Source organism: Beta vulgaris, chromosome 8, assembly GCF_026745355.1.
Source record: "Beta vulgaris subsp. vulgaris cultivar EL10 chromosome 8, EL10.2, whole genome shotgun sequence".
NCBI classification, from domain to species: domain Eukaryota; kingdom Viridiplantae; phylum Streptophyta; class Magnoliopsida; order Caryophyllales; family Amaranthaceae; genus Beta; species Beta vulgaris.
In genome coordinates this window covers 50740522-50760697 of record NC_079209.1, presented here as the reverse complement: position 1 = coordinate 50760697, position 20176 = coordinate 50740522, and positions in this window count along the sequence as shown.

Here is a 20176-nt window from a genome sequence, read left to right as displayed (position 1 = left end):
ATTAACAAGTGTTCACAACTTATCATTCAAGACTCTTTTAACTTCTTTTATTCTTTACTAATTTGCCTGTTGAACCTAGCCAACAGTAAACTGTACCTTTATATAGGTATAACTCATAATTACCAAATAAGATCCACGGTTCTTATAAGATAAATAAATAATCTCAAAGAATCTATGTAACACATGATTCTAACTTACTTACATTAATTCACTCACGGATTAACACCAAAAACTAAACTTATCTGCTTGCATCAAACTTCCATACAAACAGTCATACTCATACATATTCTTAGTTTACATGTAGCACACAGGCAAGTAACATGTAAAGCAATTTCAGTAAATCATATATATGAACACAAGGTCCTATACATGATACTACAAAATAAAAACATCCCTAAAGCATGTTTCTAACCATATAGCACGTAGACTATGTACGTACCTTGTGTAAACGCAACGGTAGGCCACTTTTATGTTCTAAAAGTCCCTACTATAAATTCTCCGCCTACAACAATAAAATAATCAAGTAAATACTTGAACTAAAAAAAATACAGCAACTTTAAAACGTCCCCAAACCTTTTTAAACGTCTTTAAAAATCGTTTTTATAATTTAAAATCTCGTTATTTTTAATCCCTAGTATAGTACAACTATTCTAGTGATTAAAAACATTAAAAGCCTTAAAATACTAATTTTCTGAATTTCCAACATTTATAAAATTTTCTAAACTTTCTGAAAATATTTTAAATGCATATAAAAATCGTATTCCACTCAAAATTCATATTTATACTTTAAATATACGGTTTCTAGTGATTTAAAACCCTAAAAACCGTATCTTTCATGATTAAAACTAAAAAAATAAATCTGAATTTTTTCTTTTATACATATGAAAACCGAAACTAAGTTCTTCATTATAAATAATAATTCATATCATAATCATGTAAATAGTAATAAAATAACAATAAAAATTAGGACTTTAATGGAATCTTAAGGGAGAAGTAAAGAAAAACAACCAAAACAATAAGGAGGAAAAGAATCAAAAGGAAAAAGGAAGAAAAAGAGTAATATACCGAATTCGCGAGTGAAATATGGCAGCAGAATTGCGAAACTTGCAGAGGCCATAACTAATAGAATAAGAATCGGAATTGAGTGATTCTTGAGGCTAACTTCAATAACTTTTCGAGATCTACAACTTTCAAGAAGGAAGTTTTGGCTAAAAATTAACGGAACTATGAGAAATCTGGCCAATCAGATTCGGGTGAAAGAAAAAACGAGTGAAGAGAGGAAAAAAAGAAACCATGAGGAGAGAGAGAATAGAAAGTGGCGTGATTCTGAAAAAATAAGTGTGTAGGGTGAAATAATTGGGTTTTAGGATAATTACATAAAGGATAATCCTTTTATGTTTAGGAAAAGAGATAAGATTTAAAAAGATTTGATGACTAATAAGATGATCAACTTAGGACTTTAATCATCAACATGACTCTTTTCCTTTTTTTTATCTTTTTGGAGTTTCGATTCCATAAACTTCTTTTTCAAAAACTTTTAATAATAAACTTTTATTAAGACATGCTTAATTAAAACATTTTCAATTTTATTAAGCTATGAAAATATTTTTAGTTGACTTTTAAAAATAGTCAACCCTTTTTAAAAGTCAAATCATTTTCCAAACTCATTTGGATTTAAAATAATATACATAAATACTTTAATATATTTATGAAAATCCTTTAAAAATGTGGGGGATTACAGTCTACCCCCTTAAAAGAAGTTTCGTCCCGAAACTTAACACAAAACCCCGTACTTTCAAAAGTTTGAACTAACATTTCGAAAACTTTTGGAGAAAAGGTAGTGCCTCTCGTGCACTTTCCCATTTTTAAAACACTTGTGTAACTATGAACACTTTTCTTATGCGGAGTCTACTTCTTTTGCACTTAACATGTGCAAATTCCCCAACATAGGCATACATATGCATGAAAATCGCATAAAAATAGACAAAAAGTGCGAAATTTATCGCATTCTACCCCCCTTAAAGAAAACGAGTTACGCCCTCGTAACTCACCTCAAGGAATAGGTCTGGATACTTTTTTTCTAATCCTCTTCGGCTTCCCACGTTGCCTCTTCTGACTCGTGGTTAGACCAAAGAACTTTGACAATATGAACATCCTTGTTACGCGTACTACGCACTTTCCTGTCGAGATCTTGACAGGTCTTTCTCATAAGTGAGGCTACTATCTATCTGACTCGTTCAGGCTCTAACACATGGCGCTCATCAGGGATATAGCGCTTCAATTGGGATATATGAAACACATCATGCATCTTTCAAATTCCATTGGCAAGCCAATCTATAAGCTACTTTCCCAATGCGCTCCAAAATCTCATATGGGCCTACATATTTAGCACTCAGCTTGCCCTTTTTCCCAAATCTCATAACGCCTTTGGTGGGTGATACTTTCAGGAATACTTTATCACCTACAGCGAACTCATCTTCGCGCCGTTTTAAGTCTGCATAACTCTTCTGCCTATCTTGCGCAGCTTGAATTCGAGCCTGAATCAATCTAACGTTCTTGACGGTCTCCTCAATGAATTCCGTCCCCAAAACACATTCTCACTATAGTCATTCCAGCAAATGGGACTTCTACACTTCCGTCCATATAACGCCTCAAAAGGTGCCATCTTGATACTCGCATGGTAACTATTATTGTAAGAGAACTCAATTTAATCTAATTGGTCCTCCCAACTTCCTTGAAAATCTATAGCACAAGCTCGCAACATATCCTCCATAGTTTGGTTAGTCCTCTCAGTCTGACCATCGGTCGCCGGGTGAAAGGCGGTACTCATCTTTAATGTTGTCCCAAGGTTTAATTGGACCTTCTTCCAAAATTAGATAGAAATCTAGAGTCACGATCCGAGATAATGTCCTTTGGAACCCATGCAACTCACTACATGCTTGATATAGGTTGTAGCGAGTTGCTTCTTCTTCCATGTCTCCTTAATAGGTATGAAAACAGCGGACTTGGTCAGTCTATCCACATAACCCAAATGGTATCATTTCCACTCCTCGACTCAGGTAAGGCAGTCACAAAGTCCATAGAAATCGAATCCCACTTCCATCCAGGAACCTCTAGTGGTTGGACTTTCCCCATGGGTCTCTTATGGTCTATCTTCACTTTCTGACAAGTTAGACACTTAGACACATATCAGCTACTTCTCGCTTCATGTTCGGCCACCAATAGATCACCTTAAGATCCTTATACAACTTGTCACCCCCAGGGTGCACAAAACGGAGTATTATGCCCCTCATCCATAAGACGTCTCTTAAGGTCATTGCACTTCTGTGGTACACACCACCTCCCTTTGAACCTTAGACTCCCATCATCATGAATCTTGAAGTCTACTTCCTTACCTTGCTCATTTTCTCCTTAATCTTGTCTAGATGCTCATCCCCGACTTGACCCTCAATAATCTCATCGAAAACTGACACTCCCAAAGAAAGATTACTAAGTCTAGCCTCACTTTCCCCAGGATTTAAAATTTCTAGGCTCAACCTTTGCATATCTCTACACAACTCCTCAGGGACTATCAAAGCACTTAAGCTATGACTCGATTTTCGACTCAAGGCGTCAGCAACCACATTTGCTTTCCCCTCATGATACTGGATGTCTAGATCGTAATCCTTAATCAACTCTAGCCATCTCCTTTGTCTCATATTCAAGTCTTTTTGGGTAAATATGTACTTCAAGCTCTTATGGTCTGTGAATATCTTGCAAGTTGCTCCATAAAGATAATGTCTCCAAATCTTCAATGCAAACACTATGGCAGCTAACTCTAGATCATGGGTAGGGTAATTAGCCTCATAAGGTTTCAGTTGACGCGACGCTAGCTATTACCTTACCTTTTGTTGCAACACACAACCCAAACCATTCTTTGAAGCATCACTATAGACCTCAAATCCCTCATTCCCATCAGGTAGGGTTAAGACAGGTGCAGTGGTTAAACGATCCTTCAAGATCTGAAAAGCTTCCTCACACTTCTCATTCCACTCAAACTTGGACTCCTTTTTCATCAAATTAGTCATAGGTCTTGCTATCTTCGAGAAATCTCTCACAAATCTCCTATAATAGCCAGCTAAACCCAAGAAACTTCTAATGTCAGTCACACTCTTTGGAGTTGGCCACTCACTCACAGCTTGAATCTTAGCAGGATCTACAGAGACTCCTTCCTTAGACACAAAATGACCCAAGAATGCTACTTTCTCCAAACGAAACTCACACTTAGAGAACTTGGCATATAGTTGGTTCTTTCTCAAGGTTTCCAAAGATAATCCTCAAATGTTCATCATGCTCGGTTTCATTCCTCGAATATATCAAAATGTCATCAATGAAAACCACTACGAACTTATCTAAAAACTCGTGAAAGATTCTGTTCATCAAGTCCATAAATATAGCAGGAGCATTGGTTAACCCAAATGGCATTACAGTGAACTCGTAGTGACCATAACGCGTTCTAAAGGCAGTCTTAGGTACATCCTTATCGCTACCCTCAATTGGGATATCCTGAACGTAAGTCAATCTTCGAGAACACACTCGCTCCATTCAAGTTGATCGAATAGGTCATCTATTCTAGGCAAAGGGTACTTGTTCTTGATGGTAACATGTTCAACTCCCTATAGTCGATACATAACCTCATACTCCCATCCTTTTTCTTCACGAACATACAGGAGCTCCCCAAGGCGATGCACTAGGTCTGATATAACCCTTATCTAAAAGTTCTTGCAATTGCGTCTTTAACTTACTCATCTCAGGAGGTGCCATTCTATAAGCTAAGGTGCCTTAGATATAGGTGCAGTTCCAGGAACTAAGTCTATGGTAAACTCAACAGCTCTTGCAGGCGGCATACCTGAAATTTCACTCGGAAATACGTCCATAAACTCATTCACTATCGGAACATCCTCAAGTTTAACTCAGCTTCCTTACTCAATCTTGCAGCCTACAGAAAAAACAGCTCACACCCTTTCTCATCAACTTCTGCACTTGCATAGCAGAGATCACTCCAAAGTTCTTAGGTTTCCCAAATCGTCTATATGAGGTAATTTTCCGAAGGGTTTCTCAACTACTTCTTTGAACTTCACAATCGATCTGGCCTTGTAATGACTCAACCAGTTCATCCCAAGAATCACATCTAGGTCTCCCAAATTGAATTCTATTAAGTCAGACGGAAATACAAAGTCTCCTATCTTTAAAGGCAATTTCTAAACACTTGGCACACCTTATGATTTCTCCAATAGGTATGCTAATAGGCAAATCAACACTTCAAAATCTACTAAACCCCAATTGAATTTCCTCAAGCAAAGCCTTGCTCAAAATCTAGCCTTTAACTCCTCAATGGCTATTACCTCAAGTGCAAACCTAGCTATGAACTTCTATAATACTAGAGATAGTCATACTTCTCATCCTAAGGTTTGTAAACTTTGGCTTTTAGTTTCCTCATAAAACAGGGTAAAACTTTTCTCTTAAAGCAGCAATAAAGATTCCCAAATAAACTCTTTCATAATACCGAGTCTAGTCTCATTCTCTTTCTACTATAAGTCAGTCTCATCTTTCAGATACATATAACTTGACCTACTTTCACACTCTCAGGACAGTTCACAGCCCCAAAAATCTTTTCAAACGCCCTAATCCGACTCTTTAAGAGGATAGGGTCAGCTTACCCCTTAAGGTACGACAGTTTATTCTTAGCTAGTCTCTCCAACATGTCCCAGCAGAATCGGGACACTCAACTTTTTCGAGTCAAATTCTCTGCCAATAGCGAATAGCGAAAGCTAAAGGATCATTATTGTTTACACTCTACTTCGCAACGAAACTTAACGTAACTCTACTTTGGTTCCAGCATTCAACTTACCATTCCTACGAAGGCAACATTTGATTTGATCATTAAAGATCGCATCAACAAACAATTTCACTAAGTTCCAACATGAAATGTTCTCTAATAATCACATAATCGTTCATGTAAAATATATTCACATCAACGTGCAAGTAGAAACAAGCAAGCAAGAATATAATCACATGATGAAGAGTAATAAAAAAAATATTCCCATCACGTGCCCAGAATAAATTCTTCTCACTCATATAAAGAAATAATAACTTCTATTCCTCAATCGATAATAAGAATATTTCCCAATCCAAAATAACCAACTTATTCCTCATAATATAAAGAATACTCAATAAGGAAATTTAAACCATTATAGCTTGACTACTTTCCAACAACTAATCTTAAAGCATAAATAAATACTCTATGGATTACACCATCATTCTCATCCTATTTCCTTTATATGGAGTAAACATTTCGTCTTCAAAGTCTCCAAAGTCTTCACTATAATAATAATAATAGTAACAATAATAACTTGAGTTCCTAGATTTAGTAGATCTTCAAATACTTTTGGATTGATGTCCATTTCATCCATCTCTAAAACACTCACATCGCTCAGATAAAGTCTCCAAATAACATTGTCGTTGTCCTTTCAAGTTTGCACTCTAGTACAATCAAACTCTTAAATTACTTCATATATCGCTAACAGGGATACTACTTTTAACACATAATGCATAATGATCTCCAGGCTAATGTAACTATAACTTCAAGGCTCATAACATCGAACATTCTCATCATCACTCAATATATTGGGTTATGATAGCTTCCTACTCTATTAACTTTGCCTGACAATTCTATTAACTTGTCTGGCAGACATGGTTAGGGATCTACAACAAATAAACCATAATGGTTTAGCATCCTCTAACGTGTTCCCACCAATAATTAAAGGGTAAACAAAAACAAAGGCATGTAAAATATAACACCTTAGCAGGCAAGAAGGATATAACAGTTAGCAGGGAAGAAAAACATTCATGCATCATCAGCAGGGAAGAAAAATAATAATGCACTTATTTGCAGGGAAGAAATAATGATAATGTTGAACTAACCTCTTAATGCAGGCATATAATATTTCTATCCTATATGCCCTTCTTATACTACCCATTCTCACAATGCAATACTATACCTTAAAGGCATGAAAATAATGCAGACACTTTTTATAAAATAACATTACTTTGTGCCTAAAATAATTTTCGAAAAAAAAAAATTTTGACTCCAAGGTTACTCGAAAAAAAAAAATTTTCCTCGAAATTTTTTTTTTTTTTCGGACTCGCACGTTTTTTCGAAAAAATTCGAACTCTAAAATTTTCGGAAAAGAATTTCGAACCTCGAATTTCGAAAAATTTCGTTCTTAAAAAAATTGATCCTCAAAATATTTTGTCTAACTTTTCGAAAATGAAACGTAGGGAGCATACTAAGGTTTCCCTCCAAATAACTAATAAGCTAGGTAGTTAAGGCGCCTATAAGTCTTAAACTAACCTAAAGCTCCTAGATACCACTTTGTAACACCCCGATAATTCTCTCTTTCTAGAAAATACTTTTATAACAAATCTAGAGAATTACCCAGGCATTATCGCCCGTGTGAAAACGTTTCGGCTTACTCAGAATTTTGCAGCGGAAAACAATTACTAAAATAAAATCAACTTTATTAAACTTATGAATAAATGACAACTGTTTCGAAACTAAAGCACACCAACTAAAAACCTCAAACTTAAGTAAAGATTTCCTACGAAAACAACTTCAACTATACTAAGTATAAGCCTCTCCATTCCAGATTCCCAATGCAATGCATCTGCAAACCTGTAATGTCAATGCAATACTGACTCTGCTCACCAGAAGGATCATCACAGGATCAATAGGCAAAGCCATGATCACACACCAAACACGCACGTAATCAGCAAAGCTGAGTACTACATATCAGGCATAAATAATCCTAAACATGATACTACAACATAAATAATAATAAGCATACAACAAACTGCAGATGATTCTTACTGAACTAGACTCTAAACTTTTATTTCTTCTTTTAAATGGAATAGTTATGGGACGAGTTGTCTATACTGAAGTAGGAGATATGGGAGCTACCACATATTCCAATTGACCTGCGATATCGAGGAACCTTTGAGCTAAAAAGGAAAGGTGATCAATCCAATCCTAGGAAAATACATATCACGGCGGACTATGTATCCCAACCCTTAGTGTCCAACTCTAGACGTGCACCAGTCTATAACCTATCTCGTTTCACTTTACGTTGCATTCATTTTTATACTTGTGTTGACACCAACCAAGCACACAACACATATAACTAATAATCACATAAAATCACAAAACTCCTTTTTATCTTAGAATTAACAAGTGTTCACAACTTATCATTCAAGACTCTTTTAACTTCTTTTATTCTTTACTAATTTGCCTGTTGAACCTAGCCAACAGTAAACTGTACCTTTATATAGGTATAACTCATAATTACCAAATAAGATCCACGGTTCTTATAAGATAAATAAATAATCTCAAAGAATCTATGTAACACATGATTCTAACTTACTTACATTAATTCACTCACGAATTAACACCAAAACTAAACTTATCTGCTTGCATCAAACTTCCATACAAACAGTCATACTCATACATATTCTTAGTTTACATGTAGCACACAGGCAAGTAACATGTAAAGAATTTCAGTAAATCATATATATGAACAACAAGGTCCTATACATGATACTACAAAATAAAAACATCCCTAAGCATGTTTCTAACCATATAGCACGTAGACTATGTACGTACCTTGTGTAAACGCAACGGTAGGCCACTTTTATGTTCTAAAAGTCCCCTACTATAAATTCTCCGCCTACAACAATAAAATAATCAAGTAAATATTGAACTAAAAAAAATACAGCAACTTTAAAACGTCCCAAACCTTTTTAAACGTCTTTAAAAATCGTTTTTATAATTTAAAATCTCGTTATTTTTAATTCTAGTATAGTACAACTATTCTAGTGATTAAAAATCATTAAAAGCCTTAAAATACTAATTTTCTGAATTTCCAACATTTATAAAATTTTCTAAACTTTCTGAAAATATTTTAAATGCATATAAAAATCGTATTCCACTCAAAATTCATATTTATACTTTAAATATACGGTTTCTAGTGATTTAAAACCCTAAAAACCGTATCTTTCATGATTAAAACTAAAAATAATAAATCTGAAATTTTTTCTTTTATACATATGAAAACCGAAACTAATTCTTCATTATAAATAATAATTCATATCATAATCATGTAAATAGTAATAAAATAACAATAAAAATTAGGACTTTAATGGAATCTTAAAGGAGAAGTAAAGAAAAACAACCAAAACAATAAGGAGGAAAAGAATCAAAAGGAAAAAGGAAGAAAAAGAGTAATATACCGAATTCGCGAGTGAAATATGGCAGCAGAATTGCGAAACTTGCAGAGGCCATAACTAATAGAATAAGAATCGGAATTGAGTGATTCTTGAGGCTAACTTCAATAACTTTTCGAGATCTACAACTTTCAAGAAGGAAGTTTTGGCTAAAAATTAACGGAACTATGAGAAATCTGGCCAATCAGATTCGGGTGAAAGAAAAAACGAGTGAAGAGAGGAAAAAAAGAAAACCATGAGGAGAGAGAGAATAGAAAGTGGCGTGATTCTGAAAAAATAAGTGTGTAGGGTGAAATAATTGGGTTTTAGGATAATTACATAAAGGATAATCCTTTTATGTTTAGGAAAAGAGATAAGATTTAAAAAGATTTGATGACTAATAAGATGATCAACTTAGGACTTTAATCATCAACATGACTCTTTTCCTTTTTTTTTTATCTTTTTAGGAGTTTCGATTCCACTAAACTTCTTTTTCAAAATACTTTTAATATATAAACTTTTATTAAGACATGCTTAATTAAAACATTTTCAATTTTATTAAGCTATGAAAATATTTTTAGTTGACTTTTAAAAATAGTCAACCCTTTTTAAAAGTCACAAATCATTTTCCAAACTCATTGGATTTAAATATAATTACATAAATACTTTAATATATTTATGAAAATCCTTTAAAAATGTGGGGGATTACACCCGCGCTATGCCTCGGATAAGAAAAAATTTCATTTATTAACATAATACTTTATAATAATAACACTAAATACAACTTAGCCAGTGGTTAAGACATTAATATATGTATTTGAGGTCACGTGATCAAACCCTATACTATGCAATTTCTAATTTTTTAATGAGATGGTATTGTGTCAGACTCGTCTGACAAACCATTCTCGTCGGACGTCACACACAGAAGACCAAATGAAAGAAAAACAACACAAGCTGAAAGAATAATAACACTAACTGAAATAAAGTAAAATGAAACCTGAATCAAAAAAAGAAGCAACAAACTGAACATAAACAAACCAAACACCCAAATAAACACACCAACTGAAAACAAATACACCATTACCAAAAGAAAGGTAGTAATATGTAAATACCAAAGAAGCTAAAAGCTAAATTCTAAACAACTGAAACACATAAAAAATCACATGAATCATTAAACAAACCAAATAAAAAAATTAAGCAATTCAATAACAATCTGAAAGAATTTACACACCAACTGAAAGAATACAAAATCAACTGAAAGAATACAATAATCAACTGAAAACATCAAAAAATCAAAGAAAAACAAAATCAAAAATACCAAATGAGAGGTAGAAATGTCTAAATGAAAGAAAAAACAACATCAAATGAAAGTAAAACATATGTGAATGATACAAAACAACAATTAAAACACACCAAAAAAAATTATGTAAATGAAACAAAGACAGCATCAACTGAAACAAAAACATAATAATAAAATGAAAGAAATACATATCTAAATGAAGCAAACAAATAAAATGAAAAGCAACATAAACACTACGAAATGATAAAACAACAATACCAACTGAAAAAACACTTAACTAAATGAAATCAATACAGCTACTAAATGACAACAACATTCATCACAATCAAAGCAAAAAAATCAACAAAGTAAACAGACGAAAAAAACAAATGAAACAAAAACAACAATAAAAGAAAGAAATAAAAAAATTAACTGAACAAAATAACTACGAGATATAGGCGCGTTAAGTTGGGCTCAGCCCGTCCGACGGAACCTATTGGGTCAGACGTTCTGACCCAATAGTTTCACTTTTTTTTTATCGTACATGAATTACATGAACTAAAACTTCCTAGGGGAGAGCGCCATGTGGCACAATTTCTTGTTTATGCACGCCTTTTAATATATTTGTATAGATTAGACAAACTCAAGCTTCCTTTCTTCTAACAAGTCCATTACATCGCACACTAACCCAACACTATTCCTAGGCATCTCACACTAACCTAGTGTTCCCTTCTCTTCTCCTTCCTTTGGTTTCTTTCATTCTCGAACTGCATAAAACAATTTCAAAAATAACCCAATCTTACTGATCGAGTGGTTTAAACTAGTCACTAAATGGAATAAATTAGTAATTGAATGGGTTAAAGAATGTGATAACTGCATAGATGAAACTAGCCACGAAGTAGATTAAACTGGTCCCTGATTAGATTAAATTAGTCACTATATTAAGAAGGGTGACATATTCTCTTCTTAATATTGGGCTTAGGTTGTGCTTAATTTTAAATTAAAAGTAAGTTGTCTCTTATAAAACCAACTGAAGTATAAGACTATCTAATTCTAGAATTTTTAATTTTTTGTTTAGGTGTGTGCTTGTGCAGATTCTATAGAGTTAAGCATAAAAGAGGGTACTAAACTTTGCATAAAATTACAGTTTACTCACCCAGGTTGTAAAAGTTGTACTTTACTCACTCAAAGTATATGCAACACTGCTAACTTTTGTGTTAACTTTGAATTTAATGTATAAAAAAAAGTTGTTTGGCCCAAAAAAAACTAGAATGACAAACTTTCTCTCTCCTCCTCTCTAAACTAGATTCACCACACTCTATCCACAACTTCACCTCCTGTCATTGTGTTTTTAGGATCTTGTTTCTTTAACAACCTCCCTGAATCTTCTATCTTAAAATTTTCTCTCTCCTCTCTTCAATCAACCATGAATTCAGATAGAGAAAAGTACGTAACCTTTTGTGATATTAATTCAGACAACAAAGAAGGAGATTGTATATTTGCCATTGACTCCAAAACAAAAGGGATAACGCCACCCATGATCGTCAAGAGTCGAAAGCTAGAAAGTTATTGCCTCTTAAGAAACGAGGTCAAAAACTGAAGCAAGAAAATAATGGAGGAGATAAAAGAATGATTCTGGGACCCAAAAAAGGAAGTGGAAAAACTCAAAGATTGATGAAAGTGAAGATGGTTGAGAAGTAGTTCAGGGGAGGTTGATCCTAATTTAAGGAGAAATTGGAATGTATAGAAAGTGTTTGTGAAAATGCGTCAAAGAAAAAAAAGTAATAAAAATGGTAGACTTACAAGGGGTATGGGTGCATATCGCACACCAATACAAGGAAAGTGTTGTATTCACTGTTTTAGTGATGACAAATAATATTATTGATGCTAGGAAATTAATTGTTTAACTTAGAATTTATTTTTACATTAGTTCATATTCTTTTGAGAATAATTTATTTAATTATAACTTGTGGAGAAATGGTTATGAGTTTAACCTAGTCAAGTTATTTAAATAAATTAGTTCATATTCTCGAAATGTTATGTGTTATAAATTGCTTTGAATTAATATAATAACATGGAATATTATTTTGAATACAAAAAAATTTCCATGATATTTGTTGGAGTATGTATTTGTTATTATTCTACAGGTTGAAAGAATTAAACTGTTCAAGACATGCAATAACAAACTGGGCTATAATGAAGGAAACGCAAATCATGCTGCAGTTCCTAAGTTCTAGGGATACTGGAAACTGACTGACCAATCATCTCCTAGAATCCAGGAGATCTAACTAACTCCCAAACATCCTGCCTCAACAACAAACTTCACGCTGAACATGGAGTGATGTGGATTTGTACGTGGAGTTAGTAGGAAAAGACCATGGATAAAATAGCTACATCAACGGATATATCATGGGTCACTAACACCCATGTTTGCATAGTGGAGCAAAGATATGAGCTGTTGTGGTCTTCTATAAATAGGTCAAACCAAAACCAGAATAAACTAACAACTTTCCAGATTCATTGTCTTATTTGAAAGAAAGTTTGTTTCGGTTTTTATACTAATCAAAGCAATTATCCTTGTAATACTTTCGAGTGTTGGGTGAGTGAGATTTAGAAAACAAAATCTTTGTACTCAGAGTGAGAAAGAGAAAGAGAAGGCTTCCAGTGAAGTCAAGTGAGGAAAGTCACATGTTCAAGGGGAACACGGTGACTGGAAACTGGTTCCTAGAGGAACTGAGTGAGCATTGATTTATAATAAGTTTTAATAATATTGTTATAAATATAAGACCAAGGTTTCTTCCTAAAGAATTGGGGAAGAGAACCTTGTTAAAAGGATCTTCTTGTGTTCTTCCTTATTATTTATTCTCTTCATTAGCTTTCAAGTTTTATTATCCGCAAAAAGTTCAAAAATTTCCACAACTACAATTCATCCTTCCCCTCTTGTAGTTGATCTAGTGTTTATACTAGACTATCAGGAAGAATAGGAAGAAGAAAAATGATGGAATGAAATTGGTGGGAGTACCTGTCATCAGTGGAATGTGCAATTAAAGAATTGTTAGAGAAGGAAAATTTCAAGATTAGTGAGGATGATAGAAGGAACCACTCTTTGTATTTGCTGTAAGCAGTTTATCCTTACTTGAAGCAGTTTAATGAGCAGGTGATGGTGAAAGAGATGGAGGCTCAAACTCAAGATGTGTCACCAGCTACGGTAAATGTAGAACATGTTGATTGCCCTCTTGATGAACGTATGTCTTGTAATAATTATAGTACCTTGATTGTCGATATGCATATATAGAAGTTTTCCGCAATGTTGTTATGATTTATGTCTTGTTTGTTGTCGGAAAGTTCGAAATGGTAACTTTCGAGGGGTTGTTGAGGAGGTTGTGATGATGGAATTTGTGGTTCAAGAATGGTTGGTGTCATGGGTTCTTGATTGTTACCGGAGGAGGAGGGGTTGGGTGGAGGGAGAAAAGAAAGATGAAAACCAATGGAGGAAGAGAGAGAAAACGGGTATTTATGTCTATTCTCGTTTTTGCCAATCAGTATTTTCTATTTAGTTAATGGAAAGTTGAAGGCAAAGTTTACAGAGTTATGATTTGAGTGAGTAAATTGCAACTTTTACACCTTAAGGTAAGTAAACTGCAATTTTGTACGAAGTTTAGTACCCTGTTTAGTGCTTAACCTACATTCTATATATATGTTGTTCTGCTCACCCCTCCCTATCCCTCCCAATAATATATTGGTGTCCGCATACTTTTATGCCAACTATATGACCCATAGGCCATATTAGTAAAGTGAGATTCTGCTGAACAATCTCATTATCATAATAATATATTGGTCACTAATTAGGTAATCAGATAAATCGAAGTATTTTAGTAGATTGATGCTAGTAATTTCTTTTTAAATTGAAAATCCAAATAGGAATTGAAACTAGGCAAGGCCCTGTCTGGCACCAGAATTATGCCACATGTCTGTTAACCAACAAAGTCAAGCGGTCATTATTTAAAAATAAATATGCTGAAGCCTGGGCTCGAACCCCTGACCTTATGTAAGAATTTTCAAAGAATCACCATCTCATCTAACATCTCTTAGTGATCCATGTTTTCACAAAATTACAAATATGTGTTGTAATTAGTTAATGTTATTAAACATATCCATTGCATCCTTAAAAATAAATAAATTTGCATGTTCATTAAAATTAATTATGTATGCATGATACCATTTGAAGAGCAGTGTTGACCACTACAGTAGGGAGTTTTAGTTCATGTAATCTATGTACAATAAAAGAAATTGCATAGTATAGGGTTTGATCCCGAGACCTCAAGTAGATATACTAAAGTCTTAACCACTAGGCTAAGTTGTATTTATTGTTATTATCATAAAGTATTATATTAATAAATTAAATTTTTTCTTACCCGGGGCATAGCCCGGGCCTAATAACTAGTTATATCTAAAATGATGCGAATTGAAGAGAAAGAAATTGCATAATTATATCGTGGCACATGATATAAAGGCCCTAAGGTCATGCAAATGAGTTGTAGCTAGATTAATTGAAGTTTTCTTAATATAATCTCATGCACATAAGTAAAGATTAAGGACGTGTCTAGCTTCAACTGTTGAATGGTACTAGTAGAATATACCTTATAAACGATATAATTAATGACTAATTATAGAGATAGAGAGAAAAAAGATTAAATTTGTGGCTTTCTCCATACACTTCTAGCAATTAACGATTTAATTAATGACTACTTATAGAGATAGAGAGAAAAAAAAAATTTGTGGCTTTCTCCTTACACTTCTAGCAATGGATTATGGTATGGTATGGTATATTAACGATATAATTAATGACTAATTATAGAGATAGAGATCGAGAGAAAAAAAAATTGTGGCTTTCTCTTTACACTTCTAGCAATGGATTATGATATGGAATACGATACGACATAGTATTAAAAAAAATCAATTTAGTAAATTCCTATTGGACGATATTTTTATAATTTAAACCTTAGTTGTATTTATTATCGTTTTATAGAATAATGTAGATCAATCTATATTCTAAAGTGCAAAAGGTACATCAGATTAAGGAAATTACCTGTTTTTAACTCTTCTTATTTTTAACTTAAAAGTAGGAATTAGAGATGGCAATATCCAGTGGATCACCCGACCATCCGCTCCACCCGGTTTATTAAGTGGGTGAAAAACCCGGTTTAAACGGATGATAGCCGGGTGACGGATAATCGGGTGATGGATGCGGGTCGGGTTCGGGTGATATTTTTTCATCCATCACCCGACCCATCATCCGTTTACCACCCGATCCATCACCCGTTTAAAGTAAAAAGTATATAATTTTTTTAATTTTTGGCTTTTTTCATTTTTAAAGCTTTATTAATCTATAGCCCAAAAGTTACAAGATGATAATATAAGTATATAAATGTTAATAAAGTGGATTAGGGTTAGTTTAGAGACGATTTTACATAGTAAGTAGAATTATATGAATGGATTAGTAGAATTATATACATGTTAATAATACTATTTTATTTCACCCGTTAATCACCCGATCCATCCGTTTGACCCGGTTATAAATGGATGGATGGATTCGGGTGGAGATGGATGCGGGTGATGGATGGATCGGGTGGAGTGGGTGGATGCGGGTGATGGATGCGGGTGACGCTCCACCCGCCCCGAACCCGATCCATTTACATCTCTAGTAGGAATATTCTACAAAGTCATTTTATCAAGTTACCGAACACTTGCAAGTGATCATTAACTTAGCTTGACCATATACGTATATAGCTATAAATAGGCAGACATATCCCCCGTTGACGCTGGAGATGACAAAAATATACCATACACTTAAGAAGTTCGTAGTGTAATGCACGATTTTCTTTCTCATTGTTGACTTGTTAATAACCAATATTCCATATGAGTGGTTAAACGTACAAGCAAAATTTTCTCAACTCTTTAGGTAAAAAGGAGATTAAATAGTTTTTGTAAAGAATTAAATATGGAATATGGAGGCCGATCGACGAAAGCAGCCTAGTTGCTGGTTCATGGAATCTAATGAACTCCTTCAATGCTTGGTGGCTAACATATTAGAAACTAATTATTGACTTGAGAAGAAATGAAGAATGAACTACTTTAATACCACAAATTCAAAGTGAAAGCTAGCTACTTCCTCCTTTTTACATCATTCATTTCCTTATTAGATTAAGGCTCGTGGGATACATAAGTCATAATTGATGTGTTCTATTATAAAGTTGTGTATAGCATCAGTATTGAACTATATATTCTCATTTCTCATACAAGTTTACATTCTCATATGAACTCACTTATAAACTACAAGAAAATACACAGTCAACGACGATTCGAAGCCGTCGCTAATTACTAAAAAACAGCCGGTGAAAATAGCACCGACGGCCAGCCGTCGTTGATTGACGGACGTTGCAGATTGGTTGCTAATTTAGGAATCAACGACCGTCAAGCCGTCGGTGCCCGATCAACGACCGTTTTGCTTACTCATCACCGACTACTTCCCAAGCCGTCGTTGATTAGGTAACACCGTCGTTTACAGCAGTTGGAAAATCAATGATAGTTTTCAACTGTCGTGAAATCAACGACGTTTGAAAGCAGTCGTTGTCTGAGCGACGACTGTAAACCGTCACCACTATAAAGTCGTCGTTGACTAAATATTCCGTGTCAGCGCTAGATATATGTCGGTAAATATATAGACACTAAATGCATATATATAGTTACACTAAGTATGTAGAAACTATAGTTTAGAAATCTAGTTGCCAAAACCAAACAAACTACACTGTCACGGGTGTCTCTATAGCACTACTGCCACCACCAAACCCGGGGTCATCGGCTGGTCTACATTGTGGATAGGGTCCTGTGTTGCAACCTGAGAACAAGTGACCGAAATTAGACATGTTCCGCATTATTTTCTGCAAGAGGGTCCGGTTTGACTCTTTTAGCCGTGCTGCGACCTTTGCCTCCACTTCTTCCATCCGTGCAGCGACCTTTGCCTCCACCTGCGCCTCAAGCTGAGAAAAAATGGACGGCTCATGTGGTTGTGAAGAGTAATCTCCTCGCCCGGATATAGAGTTGTAGTACAAATGATCTCCCTGACCCAAACCCTGCACTTTTCCTCTATTCCTCCCACCAACTGTCTCCCAATACAACAAATCAGGGTTTGGATGTGACCCCTGAGTGGTACAATCATCCAGCTTCTTGTTGTATGTCTCCCGCATTTGGTTAAATAATGTACTCATATTCACGCATTTTCAAACAATATGGTCTAAAATGAGCTAAAATGACCTATATTTGGTTCTAACTTGCCTATATTATGTAAATTCAATCAAAACTACAATCCAAGACATTAACCTAAGTATATATATAATGTTTGAGGTGTTTATAACTCAAACTAACTTAAAACTATTCAGATTCACGCATTTTTAAGCAATATGACCTAAAATGAGCTAAATGACCTATATTTAGTTCTAACTTGCCTATATTTTGTAATTTCAAGCAAAACTACAATTAAACACATTAAACTAAGTATATATATGATGTTTGAGGTGTTTATAACTCACACCAACTTAAAACTACTCAAATTCACACATTTTTCAAGCAACAAACAATATGGCCTAAAATGAGCTAAACGACCTATATTTGGTTCTAACTTGCCTATATTTTGTAATTTCAATTATAACTATAATTCAACACATTTAACTAAGTATATATATGATGTTTGAGGTATTTATAACTCAAACTAACTTAAAACTACTCATTTTCACGCATTTTCAAGCAATATGGCCTAAAATGAGCTAAATGACCTATATGAGCTAAGTGACTTTGTGCTAATCACCTCTAACAACATCTAATCAAATATATAAAAAATAGAAACTCAATCTGCAATCAAGAATCTAAACTAATATTACAATTCCAACAGCATTCTACATTTCATTATCAACACATCAACTCTTACTGGCCATCAAGCACAGATGTATAGATGAACAACATGAATCTCGCGGAGGAAGTAATGAATTTCGAGGCGCCAACGTAAGGTGGTGCGTGTTGGCCACCTATATCCAAAAACCCAATTTTTAGGGTAACAAAAATTAAAAAAAAAATAAACAAAGAGGGGTAGAAATTACCGTCGGCAAGGTGGTTTGTGTCGCATGTCGCCAGTCTCCGATTGCCGGAATTGCCTTCGATGCAGTTTAGTGGTGGTGGTGTGTGTTTTGCCAGTTTCGCAAAAACCTTCTCAAAAACGAGTAAACAGTTCAGTGGGAGTAAGTTTTGAGAAAACAGTACCGTACCGTCCATGTTGGCGTCGTACCGTGCCGGCGAGCCTGCTCTACCAGCAACCTTAAAAAAAACAAAAACATACGCCTCTCTCTCTCTCTTCATCCTTGTACTTCGGCTACCGGAGAAGAAGCAAGAGGGCCACCTATTAGTCTGTGTTTTCTCGCCGGTTTCTCTCTATTTCGGTCAGTTTAGAGCACCGTCGAGTACTGTTTTCAGTTAGTCGCTGCTTTTCTGTCCGCCTAGTTTTTTGATTCGTGGTGTTGTTTACCAGCTCAGTCGGTCTTGGGAGGATCTTCTCAGATCCCGTTTCTCAACCTCTGGCAGCCTCTCTCAAAGCTTCCCCAAATGCCATCGTCAATAATCTCGTCGGTAAAGGGAAAGTTTGGGGTTACGGTTTCTTGTTTGGGTTAGGAATTGCTGAATTCCAAGTTGTTGGTTTGTGCATGTAATTGTCTACCTTTTGCCAAAGCTAACCTGGTCGCCGCCGTCTTGCGGTTTCGGAGTCACCTTGATCTTGACGGTAAAGGTAAAGATTAGGTTAGGGTTTCTGTTTTCGGTATTAGGTGCTGGTAATTACTGACTTTTTACCTTTACTTACGTTTGGTATAGAGGTGGTTAGGATTTGTTTGCCTCCCTACTTTCGCTGTTTGTATTACTATGTACTGGTGGGTAGTGTTACCGTGGTTTCTCCTCAGTTTTGTTGGAAGTTCCCTTATTAAGGTTGTTTATTCAAAGATTAGTTTATGGTGTTGGAGTTAATGTATTAGTTTTGAATATCTCGTGTGGGATAGTTCAGTTTGGATGATTGAGGACATTAACCAGTGGGAATTATGGCATAGGAACATAGTGGATTTGCTCATTGTTGTTGTCAATTTCTCCTGTGAATGGAGTTCGGAAATTACCCTGGGTAGTGTGTCAAGGAGCAGAGTCTTAAGGGGGAAGGGGTGTGGGTATTCACGAGTTGAGTTTGTCAGTTCGTCTACGAGGTTAACTAATGTTAATTCTCACTTTCGGTTAGTGATAAAATTGAATTTCATCACTTTCAAAATCTTCTATCTCAACGCTGCTCCCCATTTAATGGGGGTTCATAGTATGCTTTTCGAGTAACTTTCAGTGACTCTTGTTGCTTGTGAACAATTCACAAGTTAGTTGTCTCCGACTCGAATCTGTGTTATCTTTGTGTCTCTATCTTTGTTCTTAACGTTTCCCAGGTTCTCTTGTGTCATCAATAATGGATATTTTCCCAAATGGCACTCACTCATCTCTAGTAGAAGAATTATTGATGGCTTTGGC